The following is a 17,891-nucleotide window of genomic DNA, read 5'->3' on the forward strand; positions in this document are numbered from 1 at the left end:
CTTAGAAGCCCCGGTTTGGAGGTGAAGAGCAGGGAGAGATTACCCAATAAGCAAGGTATGCACAGGCTTATTTGTGCTTACTTACTGATCTGTAGTGCACAATTTCACTTGTTTTTCAACACATCTTTGATGACTCATGTGAAACTGTACACTACAGATTAGTAACTAGACACAATTAAGTCCACACATATCTTGCTTACTGGCTAATCTGCCTCTTGCGAGGAGAAGGAAGGAAAGAGGAGGCAATAAGATACTTCGTCTACCTGGCTAACTTTATGGGGTGCTGGAGTCAAAGGAAGTTTGCGAGGGTGAAGAGGTAGTTTAATGAATTAATAGAGTTAATAAGAGGAAGAAGATTAATGAGGGAACAAGGAACCAGTGGAAAGGAGAAGTGGGATATTCCGAGTGAAAAGTAGGTGAGGGCAAGTCTGTGTGAGAAATAAGGAGGAGGAGTGAATAAAAGAGAAATTTGGAGAAAAAGGGAAAAGAATTATGCTATTATCATTAGCTGAAATACAGTAAACCAAAACCAAGAATAACTATTTGATATTTTCTATTGATTTACATGAAGACATGTAGCTAGAATACCAACTCATATCAGTCCTGTGGCTATCCTGGATTTAGAATATAAAGTTCCACATCTAGGAAACCGTTCAGTTCCAGGTAAACCAGAATAATTGGTCATGCTACACGAAGCTAACAAAATTGTTTTGGATGAAATCAGCCTGGCTAATGTGCATCCCATTAGACAGCGGCTAATTGTTTTTATGAAGGCAGCTTCTGTCTTCTGAAAGGTTCTGTATCTGGCTATCAAATCTACTCACAAGTAATGGTTTGATGCTTATACATAGCTCTTTATATGTGTGTGTGTATATATATATTTTTTCTGTAGAATTTTACAGAAATCTGAAAGAGCTCCCTGTAATACTAACAACTGTTGGAATGGATCTCCATTCATCATATTGACAGCAAGACTTCTAAGGAAAACATTGTCAGGACACGTTGAAGTGAAAATTCAAGCAATGCTGCTTATCTGTTTACTATTTTAATACTCCAGCAAGTTAAAAATACTTTAGATTCAGTATGCCTTAATTGTTGTTGTTGTTAGGTGCCGTCGAGTCAGTTCCGACTCACAGAGACCCAATGCACAACAGAATGAAACACTGCCTGGTCCTGAGCCATCCTTAAAATTGTTGTTATGCTTGAGCTCATTGTTGCAGCCACTGTGTCAATCCACCTCACTGAGGGCCTTCCTCTTTTCCGCTGACCCTGTACTCTGCCAAGCATGAAGTCCTTCTCCAGGGACTGATCTCCTGATAACATGTCCAAAGTATGTAAGACGCAGTCTCGCCATCCTTGCCTCTAAGGAGCATTCTGGCTGTACTTCTTCTAAGACAAATTTGTTCATTCTTTTACCTTAATGGTACACTCATGTAAAGAAATTGTTTAACAGCATTTACACAGTCCTTTTAACAGCTGATCTTCTCCACCTCCTGCCCCTCTGTGTGTATGTGTGCATAAGAAAATATTTCTACTCTAATATGATCCTTCTTATTTAGACAGTAGATGGGAACATTCAAGAAATGTTTAATAGTCTTGGAATAGAGAAAAATCACACACATTTCTCTCATAATAAATGATATAGTTAATTCCCATAGAAAACACTTTTCATGAAACAAATATTTCTTTTGGCTCTTAAGAGAGTAATTTATTTGCTGGAAGACAATTTTTAGAATTATAGATGCCTTAATAGAGTTTCGGTTTTTTTAATAGAGTTAGAAGGAAATTTAAAAACAGTGTTACCCAACTTTATACCAAAAGCAAGAGTCCCTTTTATTTGAATGTAAAGTCTATGAATAATTCCAGTTACTTAAGAGCTTAGGACGTCACAAGGTGGTCTACTCCATTATTGAGGAGGTCACTGTGACAAGGCTATTTTCATACCAGGGTCAAATCTCGTACAAGTTTCATTGTACTTGTACCTATTGTTCTAATTTCTGATTTGGAGAGCAACAAAAGTAACTCTATTCCTTTATTTACAAAGTAGTCACTCAAATATTTAAAGATGTGTTAATACCTCTCAAAATTCCTGGGTTCAACATTTTACCTGGCACTTAATGGCACTGACTGAGTGTTGGGAATTTTACCTACATTATGCCTTTTAAGTCTTTGTAAAAATCCTATTATCATTCCCATTTCAAAGATAAGAAAACTGAGAGTCAGAGAAGCTAAGCAATTTGTTCAAGGTTAAAAGGTGGCATCACAAGTGTATCAAAAGTGGCAGAGTGGGGGGTCAAGATGGTGGAATAGCCAGACACTTCCAATGATCCCTCTTACAAAAATTACCTGAAAAAACAAGTGAAATGATTATATTTATGACAAGTTAGGATCCCTGAACATCAAAGGCAAAGTTAGAAAATGGACTGAGAAGCAGAGGGAGGGAGAGGCGGTTCAGAAGTTGAGAGGAATTACCAGACCTGAATCACCAGGGTCCCTCGGGCACTGTTCCCAAAGCAACGGAGGGGGGCTGGTAGTAGTGTTCAGCCACAGTTTCCTCAAGGAGAAGCAGCAAGCTGCACAGCCTACTCATACCTCCGGAACCAGAGAAGAACGGGGCTCTCGGCAAGAGTTAAGTACTTGTGTATATTTTACCATGCCCCCCTTGCCCCCAAGCCAGCTTCAGTGGCTGTCAATTTCCCTGGGCCTGAGATAGGCTCTGCTGAGGGACCTGAGCCATTCTCCTGGCCTTGGAGAAGGAATAAATTCATGATTGGGGAAAAAGAAAATTTGCCAGCACCACTAACCTGGGGAACTCAGAACAGAAGTGGCTCCTATCCAGGCATAAATGGTCCATGGACTTTGAATACCTTTCCCCCCTGCATGGACCTGTGTGGGCCTATTTCAGAATAGGCCCTTGTTGTATGGCAGTGAGTTTTTTGGGCAGACTGCAACTGTTTCAGCTATGTGGTGGAGAGGTGGGTGTTTGACATTTGACATTGCTTTGCCTATTAAACAGGGTCCTCACCTACCCGCATCAGGGGCCTAAGGACTGGTGGCTCCACTCAGGTCACCCTGCAACCCATGACAGGGGTCCAACGATAACTGGTACCTCCCAATCTGTACAACCAAAAACATTGGGTGCCCATGGTCCATCTGCAGAGCCCACCCCCCTGCATGCTCTAGGGAACAGGGAGGCACTTTCCTCACAGACACTCAGGGGACTGTTCTCAGCCCCCTGCCTTGTTCAGAGTGTGACCCCCAGCTGCAACCAGATACTGACACCTACACCAATCACCCCTGCCCCTCTAAGACTGTAGGACAGAGCCTGTACCACACACTTGATGACCAGCTACCTGGACACATGAGCTGAATTCATAGAAGAAAAGTGAATGGAATCCTAGACTGATATACCTGATAACAGCTCTAGCCATCTGGTGACAGGACGTCAGAGCTTCAAAGGTGAAAATAATCAAGCTAGCTCACTCAAGCAGCCCATTTGGGCATATCAAAACAAAACAAAGCAAGAAGCTAGGATACGGTAAGCAAACATGAAACAAACTAACACAGAAACTTATAGATGGCCCGGAAACTACAGTCAATATCAAGTCACATAAAGAAACAGACAATGATTACTTCAATAAGCTCTCAAAACAAAGAATCAAGGGATCTTCTGGATGAAGGTGTGTTCCTGGAACTACCAGATGTAGAATTCAAAAGATTAATATACAGAACTCTTCAAGACATCAGGAACGAGATTAGGAAAGAGATGAGGCAATATGCAGAAAAAGCCAAGGAACACACAGAAAAAGCAGTTGAAGAAATTGAAAAGGTTGTTCAAGAACATAATGAAAAATTTAATAAGCTGCAAGAATCCACAGAGAAACAGCAATCAGAAATTCAGAAGATTAACAATAAAATTACAGAATTAGACAACTCGTTAGAAAGTCAGAAGAGCAGAATTGAGCAAGTGGAAGGCAGAATTGGTGACCTTGAAGATAAAGCACTTGGCACCAATCTATTTGAAGAAAAATCAGATAAAAGAATTTAAAAAAGAAAATGAAGAAATCTTAAGAATCATGTGGGACTCTATTAAGAGAAATAACCTACGAGTGATTGGAGTCCCAGAACAGGGAGGGACAACAGAAAATACAGAGAGAATTGCTAATGATTTCTTGGCAGGAAACTTCACTGATATCATGAAAGATGAGAAGATATCTATCCAACTTGCTCATTGAACTCCATGTTAGGTAGATCTCAAAAGAAAGTCACCAAGACATGTTATAATCAAACTTGCCAAAACCAAAGATAAAGAGAGAATTTTAAGAGCAGCTAGGGAGAAACGAAAAGTCACCTACAAAGGAGAGTCAATAAGAATATGCTCACAGGCGGGATCAAGATGGCTGACTAGGTAGAAGCTTCCGCTGATCCCTCTTGCAACAAAGACTCGAAAAAACAAGAAAATTGCTTACATACATGACAATCTACAAACCCTGACCGTCAAAAACAGAACTGAGGAGTTGACCTGAGTGACAGGGGAGCACAAAGCCTCATGCTGAAGCAGCGACCGCTTCCAGAGCCCGCGTGACACGCCACAGCTGTGAGCCCTAGCAGTTCCCTGGAGCCAGAATGGTGGGGCTGGTCACAGCTTACTAATAGATGGGGCAAGTATGGGATGCAGCCCTAACCCCCTGGAGTAACCTCAGCGGGGACCCAGCCAGCGCACGCAGGCTGCACACCGACGTGACTGACAGGAGAATGAGAAACCATGGGGAAGCAGTGACTGCTTTTGGAGCCTGGAGCACAGCATCCCAGCCAGAAAACCTTGGCGCTGGGCTTTGGGCTAAGCACAGAGGAGCTGATCACAGCTTCCTGAGACGGCACAAGCACGGGACACAGCCCTAACCTTCGGGGGCAATCTCAACCCAACCAGCGCACACAGTCTACTTGCCCCTCTGGAATCTCAGACAAAACAGTTCCCACCAAATAAGATAAGTAACTTTGGCTATCTTGCCATGCTACTATCTCCTATCTATCTGATCCCTCCCCTCCCTGCCCCAGCCAGGTTCATTAACATTGGAATTCCCTGGGCCAGGGAGTGAAGTGCTCTGCAGGTTTTTTTTTTTTTTTTTTTCCTAACACATTCTCCTGGCCTGAGAGAAGCAGCAATTAATAATCAGGGGGAATAATCCTTCCCTCACTTCCCTAAACTAGAATAATAATACAGTACCTATTTTACCAGCTCCAGCCAAGCATAAGAGATCCACAGTCTTTGGCTTTCATCCCTAGAGGGAACCAGGAGGCTATTATAATGCAAAGGAAATTCTGATAGAGATCTGACTGCAATGGTTTTAGCTGAGCAGTGGAAAGACAAGTTTTGGAGGTCTGATACCTCTCTACCTATTAAACAGAGCCCTCACTGGTCCACAGCAGGGAACTGAGGGCTGAAGCTCCATCCACGCCACCTAGCCACCTACTAAAGGGATCTGAGGTAGAAGCACTGGGCGCCTAAAGTATAGCTGCAGAGCCCACCCACCATAGTGCTCTAGAGAATAGAGACACTCCTACCTCACTGGCATGTGGGGAAAGGCTGTCAGCATCCTGCCTTCCTTGGAGTGTGACCCCCTGCCACTACTAGGATCTGGTGTACACAACCATCACCACTACTCCTCTAAGTTACTAGGTGACAGCATACACCACACACTAGGTGACCCACTATCAGGACACCTAAGCTGATTCTATTCAAGAATAGTGAATGTATTCATAGGCTTATATATCTGGTAACAGCTCAAATCAGCTGGTAACAGAATATAAGTGATTTAAAGGCTACGACAATCAAGATTGCACAATCTAGTAGCCCATCTGGGTGTATTGAAACAAAACAAAACAAGAAGATAAGACTCAGTGAATAAATATAAAAGAAATGATTACAATATCTTGTAGATGGCTCAGAGACAGTAGTCGATATCAAATCACATAGAGAAGCAGACCATGATTGCTTCTATAAACCCCCCCAAAGAATCAAAATCTTCCCCAAATGAAGATACAATTGTGGAATTGCCAGATGTAGAATATAAAAAACTAATATACAGAAAGATTCAAGACATCAGGGATGACCTCAGAAATGAAAAAAGGCAATCTAAGAAAAAGCCAAGGAACACACTGATAAAACAGTTGAAGAAATCATAAAGATTATTCAAGAACATAGTGAAAAATTGAATAAGCTGCAAGAATCCATAGAGAGACAGCATTCAGAAATCCAACAGATTAACAATAAAATTACAGAATTAGACAACTCGATAGGAAGTCAGAGGAGCAGAGTTGAGGAACTGGAAAGCAGAGTGAGGAAGTTGGAGGATAAGGCAATTGACACCAATATAGTTGAAGAAAAGTCAGATAAAAGAATTAAAAAAAATGAAGAAACTCTAAGAATCATGTTGGACTCTATAAAGAAGAATAACTGGCATGTGATTGGACTTCCAGAACAGGGAGGGATAACAGAAAATACAGAAAGAATAGTTGAAGATCTGTTGGCAGAAAACTTCCCTGGCGTCGTGAAAGGTGAAAGGATATCTATCCAAGATGCTCATCGAATCCCATGCAAGATGGATCCAAAAAGAAAATCAGCAGGACATATTATCATCAAAGTTGCCAAAACCAAAGATAAAGGGAAAATTTTAAAAGCAGCCAGAGATAAATGAAAAGTCACCTACAAAGGAGAATCAATAAGAACAAGTTCAGACTACTCGGCAGAAACCATGCAGGCAAGAAGGCAATGGGATGACATATCTAGAGCACTGAAGGAGAAAAACTGCAAGCCAGAATCATATATCCAGCAAAACTCTCTCTCAAATATGAAGGTGAAATTAAGACATTTACAGATAAACACAAGCTTAGAGAATTTGCAAAAACCAAACTAAAGCTAGTAGAATTACTAAAGGAAAGTCTTCGGTCAGAAAATCAATAATATCAGATACCAACAAAACACAAGGTCACAAAACAGAACATCCAGATATCAACTCAGATACGGAAATCACAAAAACAAAATAAGATTAATTAAAAAATATATGCTCAGGTTACTTGGCAGAAACCATGCAGGCAAGAAGGTAATGGGATGACTTATATGAAGCACTGAGGGAAAACAATTGCCAGCCAAGAATCATATATCCAGTAAAACTGTCAAATATGAAGATGAAATTAGGATATTTCCAGATAAACAGAATTTTAGGGAATTTGTCAAAACCAAACCAAAACTACAAGAAATACTGAAGGAAGTTCTTTGGTTAGAAAATCAATAATATCAGATATCAGCCCAAGACTAGAACACTGGACAGAGCAATCAGATATCAACCTAGATAGGGAAATCACAGAAATAAATCTACACAAAAAACATTCGAAACAGGGAAACAGCGATGTTGTTATGTAAAAGAAGACAACATTAAAACAAAGAGGGACTAAGAAATGTAGTCATAGATCTTTCATATGGAGATGAAGACAAGGCAATATAAAGAAATGAAAGGTTGGTTTAAACTTAGAAAAATAGTGGTAAATATTAACATAACCACAAAAGAGACTAACCATCCTACTCATCAAAATAAAGTACAAGAAAAAAATAGAGACTCAGCAGAAACAAAATCAACAATAACTAATATTAGGAAAAGACAATATATAAAGATAAATTACTCAGTGCAAAAAATTGAGAAAAAGAAACTATCAACAACACACAAAAAAAGACATTAAAATGACAGCACTAAACTCATACCTATCGATAATTACTCTGAATGTAAATGGACTAAATGCACCAATAAAGAGACAGGGAGTGACAGAATGGATAAAAAAAATACGATCCGTCTATATGCTGCCTGCAAGAGACACACCTTAGACTTAGAGGCAAAAACAAACTAAAACTCAAAGGAAGGAAAAAAAATATTTCAAGCAAACAACATCAAAAAAGAGCAGGAGTGGCAATATTAATTTCTGACAAAATAGACTTTAAAGTTAAATCCATCAGAAAGGATAAGGAAGGACACTATACCATGATTAAAGAGACAATATACCACAAAGATAGAACCATATTAAGTATTTAGGCACCCAATGATAGGGCTGCAAGATACATAGAACAAACTCTGACAGCATTGAAAAGTGAGATAGACAGCTCCACAATAATAGTAGGAGACTTCAGCACACCACTTTGAGTGAAGGACAGGACATCCAGAAAGAAGCTCAAAAAAGACATGGAAGATCTAAATGCTACAATCAACCAACTTGACCTCGTAGACATATACAGAACACTCCACCCAACAGCAGCCAAATATACTTTCTTTTCTAGTGCACATAGAACATTCTCTAGAATAGACCACATATTAGGTCATAAAGCAAACCTTAGCAGAATCCAAAACATCGAAATATTACAAAGCATCTTCTCTGACCATAAGGCCATAAAAGTAGAAATCAACAACAGAATAAGAAGGGAGATGAAACCAAACACTTGGAAACTGAACAATACCCTGCTCAAAAAAGACTGGATTATAGAAGACTTTTTTTTTTTTTTTTTAGGAATGAAGTAAAGAAATTCATAGAATCCAATGAGAATGAAAACACTTCCTATCAGAACCTTTGGGACACAGCAAAAGCAGTGCTCAGAGGTCAATTTCTATCAATAAATGCACACATACAAAAGGAAAAAAGGGCCAAAATTAAAGAATTATCACTACAACTTGAACAAATAGAAAGAGAGCAAGAAAGGAAATGCTCAAACACCAGAAGAAAGCAAATAATAAAAATTAGAGCAGAATTAAATGAAAGAGAAAAAAGAAAAACAATTGAAAGAGTTAATAAGGCCAAAAGCTGGTTCTTTGAAAAAATCAACAAAATTGATAAACCATTGGCAAATCTGACAAAAGAAAAATGAGAGAGGAAGCAAATAACTTGAGAAACGAGATGAGCGATACTACAACAGACCCAACCAAAATTAAAAGAATCATATCAGATTGCTATGAAAAATTGTACTGTAACAATTTTGAAAACCTAGAAGAAATGGATGAATTCCTAGAAACACACTATCTACCTAAACTAACACAAGCAGAGGTAGAACAACTGAATAGACCCATAACAAAAGAAGAGATTGAAAAGGTAATCAAAAAGCTGCCTTCCCCCGAAAAAAAGCGGTGGCCCGGGTGGCTTCACTGCAGAGTTCTACCAAACTTTCAGAGAAGCGCTAACACCACTACTACTAAAGGTATTTCAGAGCATAGAAAATGGTGGAATAGTCACAAACTCATTCTATGAAGCCAGCATATCCCTGATACCAAAACCAGGTAAAGACACCACAAAAAAGGAAAATTACAGACCTATGTCCCTCATGAACGCAGATGCAAAAATCCTCAACAAAATTCTAGCCAATAGAATTCAACAAAATATCAAAAAAATAATTCACCATGACCAAGTGGGATTCATACCAGGTATGCAGGAATGGTTCAACATTAGAAAAACAATTAATGTAATCCATCATATAAATAAAACAGATAAGAACCACATGATTTTATCAATTGATGCAGAAAAGGCATTTGACAAAGTTCAACACCCATTCATGATAAAAACTCTCAGCAAAATAGGAATAGAAGGAAAATTCCTTAGCGTAATAAAGGGCATTTATACAAATGAAACAGCCAACATCATCTTAAATGGAGAGAGCCTAAAGCATTCCCCCTGAGATCAGGAACCACACAAGGATGCCCTTTATCACCACTCTTATTCAACATTGTGCTGGAGGTTCTAGCCAGAGCAATTAGGCTAGAAAAAGAAATAAAGGGCATCCAGATTAGCAAGGAAGAAGTAAAAGTGTCTCTATTTGAGATATGACCTTATACACAGAAAACCTTAAAGAGTCCTCAAGAAAACTACTGAAACTAATAGAAGAGTTCAGCAGAAGATCGGGATACAAGATAAACATACAAAAATCAGTTGGATTCCTCTACACCAACAAAAAGAACATCAAAGAGCAAATCACCAAATCAATGCTATTTAGAGTGGCACCGTGAAGATAAAATACTTGGAAATAAATCTTATCAGAGATGTAAAAGACCTACTCAAAGAAAACTATAAGACACTACTGCAAGAAAACAAGAGACCTACACAAGTGGAGAAATATACTTATGGATATGAAGACTTAACACTGTAAAAATGTCTATTCTACCAAAAACAATCTATAGATACAATGCAATTCTGATCCAAATTCCAATGCCATTTTTTAATGAGATGGAGAAACAAATCACCAACCTCTTACAGAAGGTAAAGAGGCCCCGGATTAGTAAAGCATTACTGGAAAAGAAGAACAAAGTGGGAGGCCTCACTCTACCTGATTTTAGAACCTATTATACCGCCAAAGCAGTCAAAACAGCCTGGTACTGGTACAACAGATACATAGACCAATGGAACAGAATTAAGAATCCAGACATAAATTCATTCACCTATGGGCAGCTGATATTTGACAAAGGCCAAAAGTCAGTTAAATGGAGAAAAGACAGTCTCTTTAACAAATGATGCTGGCATAACTGGATATCCATCTGCAAAAAAATGAAACAAGACCCATACATCCCACCATGCACAAAAACTAACTCAAAATGGATCAAAGACCTAAATATAAAATCTAAAATGATAAAGATCATAGAAGAAAAAATAGGGACAAAGCTAGGAGCCCTAATACATGCATAAACAGTATACAAAACATTACTAACAATGCAGAAGAGAAACCAGGTAACTGGGAAAAAACTGGGAGCTCCTAAAAATCAAAAACCTATGCTCATCCAACGACTTCACCAAAAAAGTAAAAAGTTTACCTACAGACTGGGAAAAACATTTTAGCTATGACATTTCCAATCAGCATCTGATCTCTAAAATCTACACGTTACTGCAAAAACTCAACAACAAAAAGACAAATAACTCAATTAAAAATTGGGCAAAAGATATGAACAGACACTTCACTAAAGAAGACATTCAGTAGCTAACAGATACATGAGGAAATGCTCACTATCATTAGCCATTAGAGAAATGCAAACCTACAAACTACAACGAGATTCCATCTCACTCCATGAAGGCTGGCATTAATCCAAAAAACACAAAATAATAAATGTTGGAGAGGTTTGGAGAGTCTGTAATAGTTATACACTGCTGGTGGGAATGTAAAATGGTACAGCCACTTTGGAAATAGATTTGACATTTCCTTAAAAAACTAGAAATAGAACTACCATGCGATCCAGCAATCCTGCTCCTTGGAATATATCCTAGAGAAATAAGAGTTTTTACACGAACATATATATGCACACCCATGTTCATTGCGGCACTGTTTACAATAGCAAAAAGATGGAAGAAACCAAAGTGCCTATCAAGGGATGAATGGATAAATAAATTATGATATAGTCACACAATGGAATACTACGCATTGATAAAGAACAGTGATCAATCTGTGAAACATTTCATAACATGGAGGAACCTGGAAGGCATTATGCTGAGTGAAATTAATCAGTTGCTAAAGGACAAATATTGTATAAGACCAGTATTATGAGAACTTGAGAAATAGTTTAAACAGAGAAGAAAATATTCTTTGATGGTTACAGGAGAGGTGAGGGAGGGAGGAAGAGAAGTTTTCGCTAATCAGATAGTACACAAGAACTATTTTAAGTGAAGGGAAAGGTAACACACAATACAGGTGAGGTCAGCACAACTGGACTAAACCAAAAGCAAGGAAGTTTCCTGAATAAACTGAACACTTCAAAGTCCAGGGTAGCAGGGGCGGAGATTTGGGGACCATGGTTTCAGGGGACATGTAAGTCAGTTGGCATAATTAAGTCTATTATTAAAACATTCTTCATCCACTTTGGAGAGTGGCTTCTGGGGTCTTAAACGTTAGCAAGTGGCCATCTAAGATGCGTCAATGGGTCTCAACCCACCGGGAGCAAAGGAGAATGAAGAACATCAAAGACACAAGGTAATTATGAGCCCAAGAGACAGAAAGGACCACATAAACCAGAGACTACATCAGCCTGAGACTAGAAGAACTAGATGGTGCCCAGCTAAAACCGATGACTGCCCTGACAGGGAACACAATAGAGAACCCCTGAGGGAGCAGGAGAAAAGTGGGATGCAGACCCCAAATTCTTATAAAAAGAGCAGATTTAATGGTCTGACCAAAACTAGAAGGACCCCAGAGATCAAGGTCTCCAGACCTTCTGTTAGCCCAAGACAGGAACCATTCCCCAAGCCAACTCTTCAGACATGGGTTGGACTGGACAATCAGATAGAAAATGATACTAGTGAAGAATGATCTTTTTGGATCAAGTAGACACATGAGACTATGCTGGCATCTCCTGTCTGGAGGGGAGATGAGAGGGCAGAGGGAGTCAGAAGCTGACCAAATGGACACGAAAAGAGAGAGTGGAGGGAAGGAGTGTGCTGTGTCATTAGGGGGAGAGCAATTAGAAGTATATTGCAAGATGTATATAAATTTTTATATGAGAGACTGACGATCTGTAAACTTTCACTTAAAGCACAATAAATTTTTTTTTAAATGTGGCAGAGTGGAGATAAGAATTCAGGTTGCCTCACTAAAGCAGAAGTATAGATTTGGGGAAAGATATACTGGGAAGGAGCAACAGCAAAGGTAGCTGTTGCTCCTCTTGAGCGTTTCAGAGAACTTCAGCCATCCCAAAACCTAATAGCTTTCATTACTCCTAACAGATATATAACACGAGACTAGTCCTTGACTTATTACGTGTCTGAGAATATCATTTGGAGCCCAGGTAGGCTGAAACACATAGAGAGAAGGAATCGTTTTCTCCATTTGGACCTTCAATCAATAGGGATTATAGGGAGGGTAGTAATTAAGCTGTTGGGTCTGGAGTCAGGTTACATGAGATGGAAGCATACTCTCTGACTTTCTAACTTTACCTCTAACCTTTCTAAGGCTCACTTTCATTAACTTTAAAATGAAGCCGTTTCATGAAGATTAAATTCATGTCTCTGTGAGTCAGAATTGACTCAATGGCAATGGCTTTGGTTTTGGTAGAGTACTTGGAATAATAAACTCCCAATACATTAGCTATAACCTGAGAAATCTATATTTTTAGTACTATTTTGGAGCTAATAGGATGAAGTGCCATTGAGAGGGGAACTGTTCCTAACACTCAGCACTAAGAGGTCTAGTGCAGGTGGGAGATTTCTTTATAAAGGAAAATGGCCTGGATATCAGACTTACCTCTTACCTGGTGAATGAGGCTGGGGTTTAGGAGACTTCCAGGAATGTTGGGTAATCTGACAGCTTTAGGCAGATGTCATTAGATCTGCTGAAGTAGGGAAGCCCTGAAGAAAGTTTGGAGTGAGACTATGTGAGCAGTTAGCCCTGGTATTCCTGAGTTTGTAGTGCAGTGAGACCATACTTCTGGAGGAGAAAGGGGTTGACCTGTGCTGACGTAGGCTGTGAGGTTGCCAAGTCCTACTCTACTAGAACTCAGCTCAAATATCATCTTCTCAAGGGAGTCTTTCCTGAACCTGAGGCTTCCTAAGTGGTGTTGTTGGATGCCATCAAGTTGATTCCAACTCATAGCAATCCCATGAGACACCGTTGAATTGGCCTACAGGATTTTCTAGGCTGTAATTTTTAATTTTTATGGGAGCAGATCACCAGGTCTTGCTCCTGCATTTCATAAGACCCCCCCCATCTTATTTTCTTCTCTAGTACATGGGGGCATTGCATTTACCTCATTATATTGAATTATATTGTACTAAATAAATGTTTGTCGAGTCAGTGTTTAATTAATTTTAAAAAAAGAAGTTTCAAAATAATATGTCATAAAATAAATTAAAAAGCAAAGCATATAAAAAAAGCAAAATTGATAAACATAGGTGTTTGAACTTCCTCTATATAATCAATCATAGTTTGGAAAGGCAGCAGATGGCACCCTCAACAGAGTAAATAAGGAGCCTTTAATGAACGGATTATTTACAGGAGTGTGGGCAGAATTAAAAGAAACCAATAAGGGACTAGCGAGAAAAGAGCTGCTGCCTCAAAGTAGAGTCAACCTTAATGACATGGATGGAGTAAAGCTTTCAGGACCTTCATTTGCTGATGTGGAACAACTCAAAATGAGAAGAAACAGCTGCACATATCCATGAATAATCAGAACCTGGAATGTATGAAGTATGAATCTAGGAAAACTGGAAATCGTCTATAATGAAATGGAACTCATAAACATCCATATCCTAGGCATTAGTGAGCTAAAATGGACTGGTATTGGCCATTTTGAATCTGACAATCATATAGTCTACTATGCTGGGAATGACAACTCGAAGAGGAATGGTGTTGCATTCATCATCAAAAAGAACGTTTCAAGATCTATCCAGAAGTACAATGCTGTCAGCGATAGACTAATATCCATGCCCCTACAAGGAAGACCAGTTAATACGACTATTATTCAAATTTACGCACCAACCTCTAAGGCCAAAGATGATGAAATAGAAGATTTTTATCAGCTGCTGCAGTCTGAAATTGATCAAACATGCAATCAGGATGCATTGATAACTACTGGTGATTGGAATGCGGAAGTTGGAAACAAAGAAGAAGGGTTGGTAGTTGGAAAATATGGCCTTGGTGATAGAAACAATGCCGGAGATTGAATGATAGAACTTTGCAAGACCAATGACTTCTTCATTGCAAATACCTTCTTTCACCAACATAAATGACAACTATACACATGGACCTCACCAGATGGAACACACAGGAATCAAATTGACTACATCTGTGGAAACAGATGATGGAAAAGCTCAATATCATCAGTCAGAACAAGGCCAGGGGCTGACTGTGGAACAGACCATCAATTACTCATATGTAAGTTCAAGCTGAAACTGAAGAAAATCAGAGCATGTCCACGAAAGCCAAAATATGACCTTGAAAATACCCCACCTGAATTTAGAGACCATCTCAAGAATAGATTTGACGCACTGAAAACCAGTGACTGAAGAATAGACAGGTAGTGGAATAACATCAAGGACATCATACATGAAGAAAGCAGAAGGTCATTGAAAAGATAGGAAAAGAAAGAAAAGACCAAGATGGATGTCAGAGGAGACTCTGAAACTTGCTCACGAATGTCGAGCAGCTAAAGCGAAAGGAAGCAATGATGAAGTAAAAGAACTGAACAGAAGATTTCAAAGGGCGGCTTGAGAAGACAAAGTAAAATATTATGACGTGCGAAGAGCAGGAGATAGAAAACCAAAAGGGAAGAACACACTTGGTGTTTCTCAAGCTGAAAGAACTGAGGAAAAAATTAAAGCCTTGAGTTGCGATAGTGAATGATTCTATGGGGAAAATATTAAATGGCACAGGAAGCATTAAAAGAAGATGGAAAGAACACACAGAGTCATTGTACCAAAAAGAATTAGTCAACGTTCAACCATTTCAAGAGGTAGCATATGATCAGGAGCCAATGGTACTGAAGGAAGAAGTCCAAGCTGTACTAAAGGCATTGATGGAATATCAGTTGAGATGTTTCAACAAATGGATGCAGCGCTGGAGGTGCTCACTTGTCTATGCCAAGAAATACAAAAGACAGCTTCCTGGCCAACTGACTAGAAAAGACCCATATTTATGCCTATTCCCAAGAAAGGTGATCCAACCGAATGTGGAAATTATAGAACAATATCAATAATATCCGCCCCCCCCCAAAAAAAAATCCCAGGCAAGCAAAATTTGGCTGAAGATCATTCAAAAATGGCTGCAGCAGTATATCAACAGGGAAAAAAACAGGGAACTGCCAGAAATTCAGTCCGGTTTCAGAAGAGGACGTGGAACCAGGGATATCATTGCTGATTTCAGATGGATCCTGGCTAAAAGCAGAGAATGCCAGAAGATGTTTACCTGTGTTTTATTGACTATGCAAAAGCACTCGACTGTGTGGATCATAACAAATTATGGATAACATTGCGAAGAATGGGAATTCCAGAACACTTAATTGTGCCCATGAGGAACCTTTACATGGATCAGGAGGCAGTTGTTTGGACAGAACAAGGGGATACTGATTGGTTTAAAGTCAGAAAAGGTGTGCGTCACAGTTGTATTCTTTCACCATGCTTATTCAGTCTGTATGCTGAGCAAATCATCCGAGAAGCTGGACTATATGAAGAAGAACGGGGCATCAGGATTGGAGGAAGACTCATTAACAACCTGTGTTATGCGGATGACACAGCCTTGCTTGCTGAAAGTAAAGAGGACTTGAAGCACTTACTAATGAAGATCAAAGACCACAGCCTTTAGAATGGATTGCACCTCAACATAAAGAAAACAAAAATCCTCACAACTGGACCAATGATCAACATCATGATAAAGGGAGAAAAGATTGAAGTTGTAAAGGATTTTCTTTTACTTGGATCCACAATCAACAGCCATGGAAGCAGCAGTCAAGAAATCAAAAGATGCATTGCATTGGGTGAATCTGCTGCAAGGACCTCTTTGAAGTGTTGAATAGCAAAGATGTCACCTTGAAGACTAAGATGCGCCTGACCCAAGCCATGGTATTTTCAATCACATCATATGCATGTGAAAGCTGAACAATGAATAAGGAAGACCGAAGAATTGATGCCTTGAATTGTGGTGTTGGTGAAGAATATTGAATATAACATGGACAGCCAGAAGAGCAAACAAATCTGTTTTGGAAGAAGTGCAACCAGAATGCTCCTTAGAAGCAAGGATGGTGAGACTGTGTCTTACTTTGGACATGTTGTCAGGAGAGGTCAGTCCTTGGAGAAGAACATCATGCTTGGCAAAGTACAGGGTCATCAGAAAAGAGGAAGACCCTCAGTGAGGTGGACTGACACAGTGGCTGCAACAAAGAGCTCAAGCATAGCAAGGATTGTAAGGATGGTGTAGAACTGGGCAGTGTTTTGTTCTGTTGTGCATATGGTTGCTATGAATCAGAACCAACTCAACGGCACCTAACAAGAACAATAACAATAAGAAAAGGGAGCCTTTGCCATCCCTGTCCTATAGGGTCACTGTGAGTTAGAATGAACTCGATGGCATTGGGTTTTTTAGATCTGAGAGAACTAAACTCATTGAGACCCTATAGGACAGAGTAGAACCACTCCATACGGTTTCCAAGGAGCGGCTGGTAGATTTCTAACTGCTGACCTTTCGGCTAGCAGCTGAGAGCTTAACCACTAAGCCGCCAGGGCACCCAAAAGGACGAGTGGAAAGAATGTTTACTGGAACCAAAAAAGAGGTTACACCTGTTGCTAATGTGTTAAATCTTCTCATTCTATTAGGTCTCTTAACATATCTTCATGTCTTTAGATTTCGTTGTGGATAATTTCTCTAGATTTATCTTCTAGTTCACTAATTCTTTCTTTAGTACATCTCATATGCTGTTTAATAACTAAATGGATTTTTAAATAATAGATTGCTTATACTTTCTGAAACTTTATCTTTGGAAAGTCTTTGGTGCTTAAGTTGAGACTGAGTACTTCCAAAGAAGATTTGTTTTTCTTTCTGCCTGTACCTGGGTGTGCTTTAAATTTAAATTAAACCTGGGAACACATTAAATTAAACTTTCTACTTGAGTGTTTTTGATTACCACATGTAGTGTGAGTGGTTGTGATTTCTTAGGAAAGAATTTTTCCCTTTATCCAGTGTCAAGATGCAGACAAAAAATTTCTCAGCTGTTCCCTCCTGTTTTCAGTTTGAGCAATAAATGAATTCCTAATTTTCATGCTAACTCGTAAATGCATTCATTAAAAAAAAAATCTGTTATCCAGCATTTTACTTATTTTAATTGGCTATTTTATCAGTTATTTCAATCAATTATTTTAATTATTTCAACCACAAAGGGCACATGGAACTATTACAC

This window comes from Elephas maximus, chromosome 5, assembly GCF_024166365.1.
Source record: "Elephas maximus indicus isolate mEleMax1 chromosome 5, mEleMax1 primary haplotype, whole genome shotgun sequence".
NCBI lineage: Eukaryota > Metazoa > Chordata > Mammalia > Proboscidea > Elephantidae > Elephas > Elephas maximus.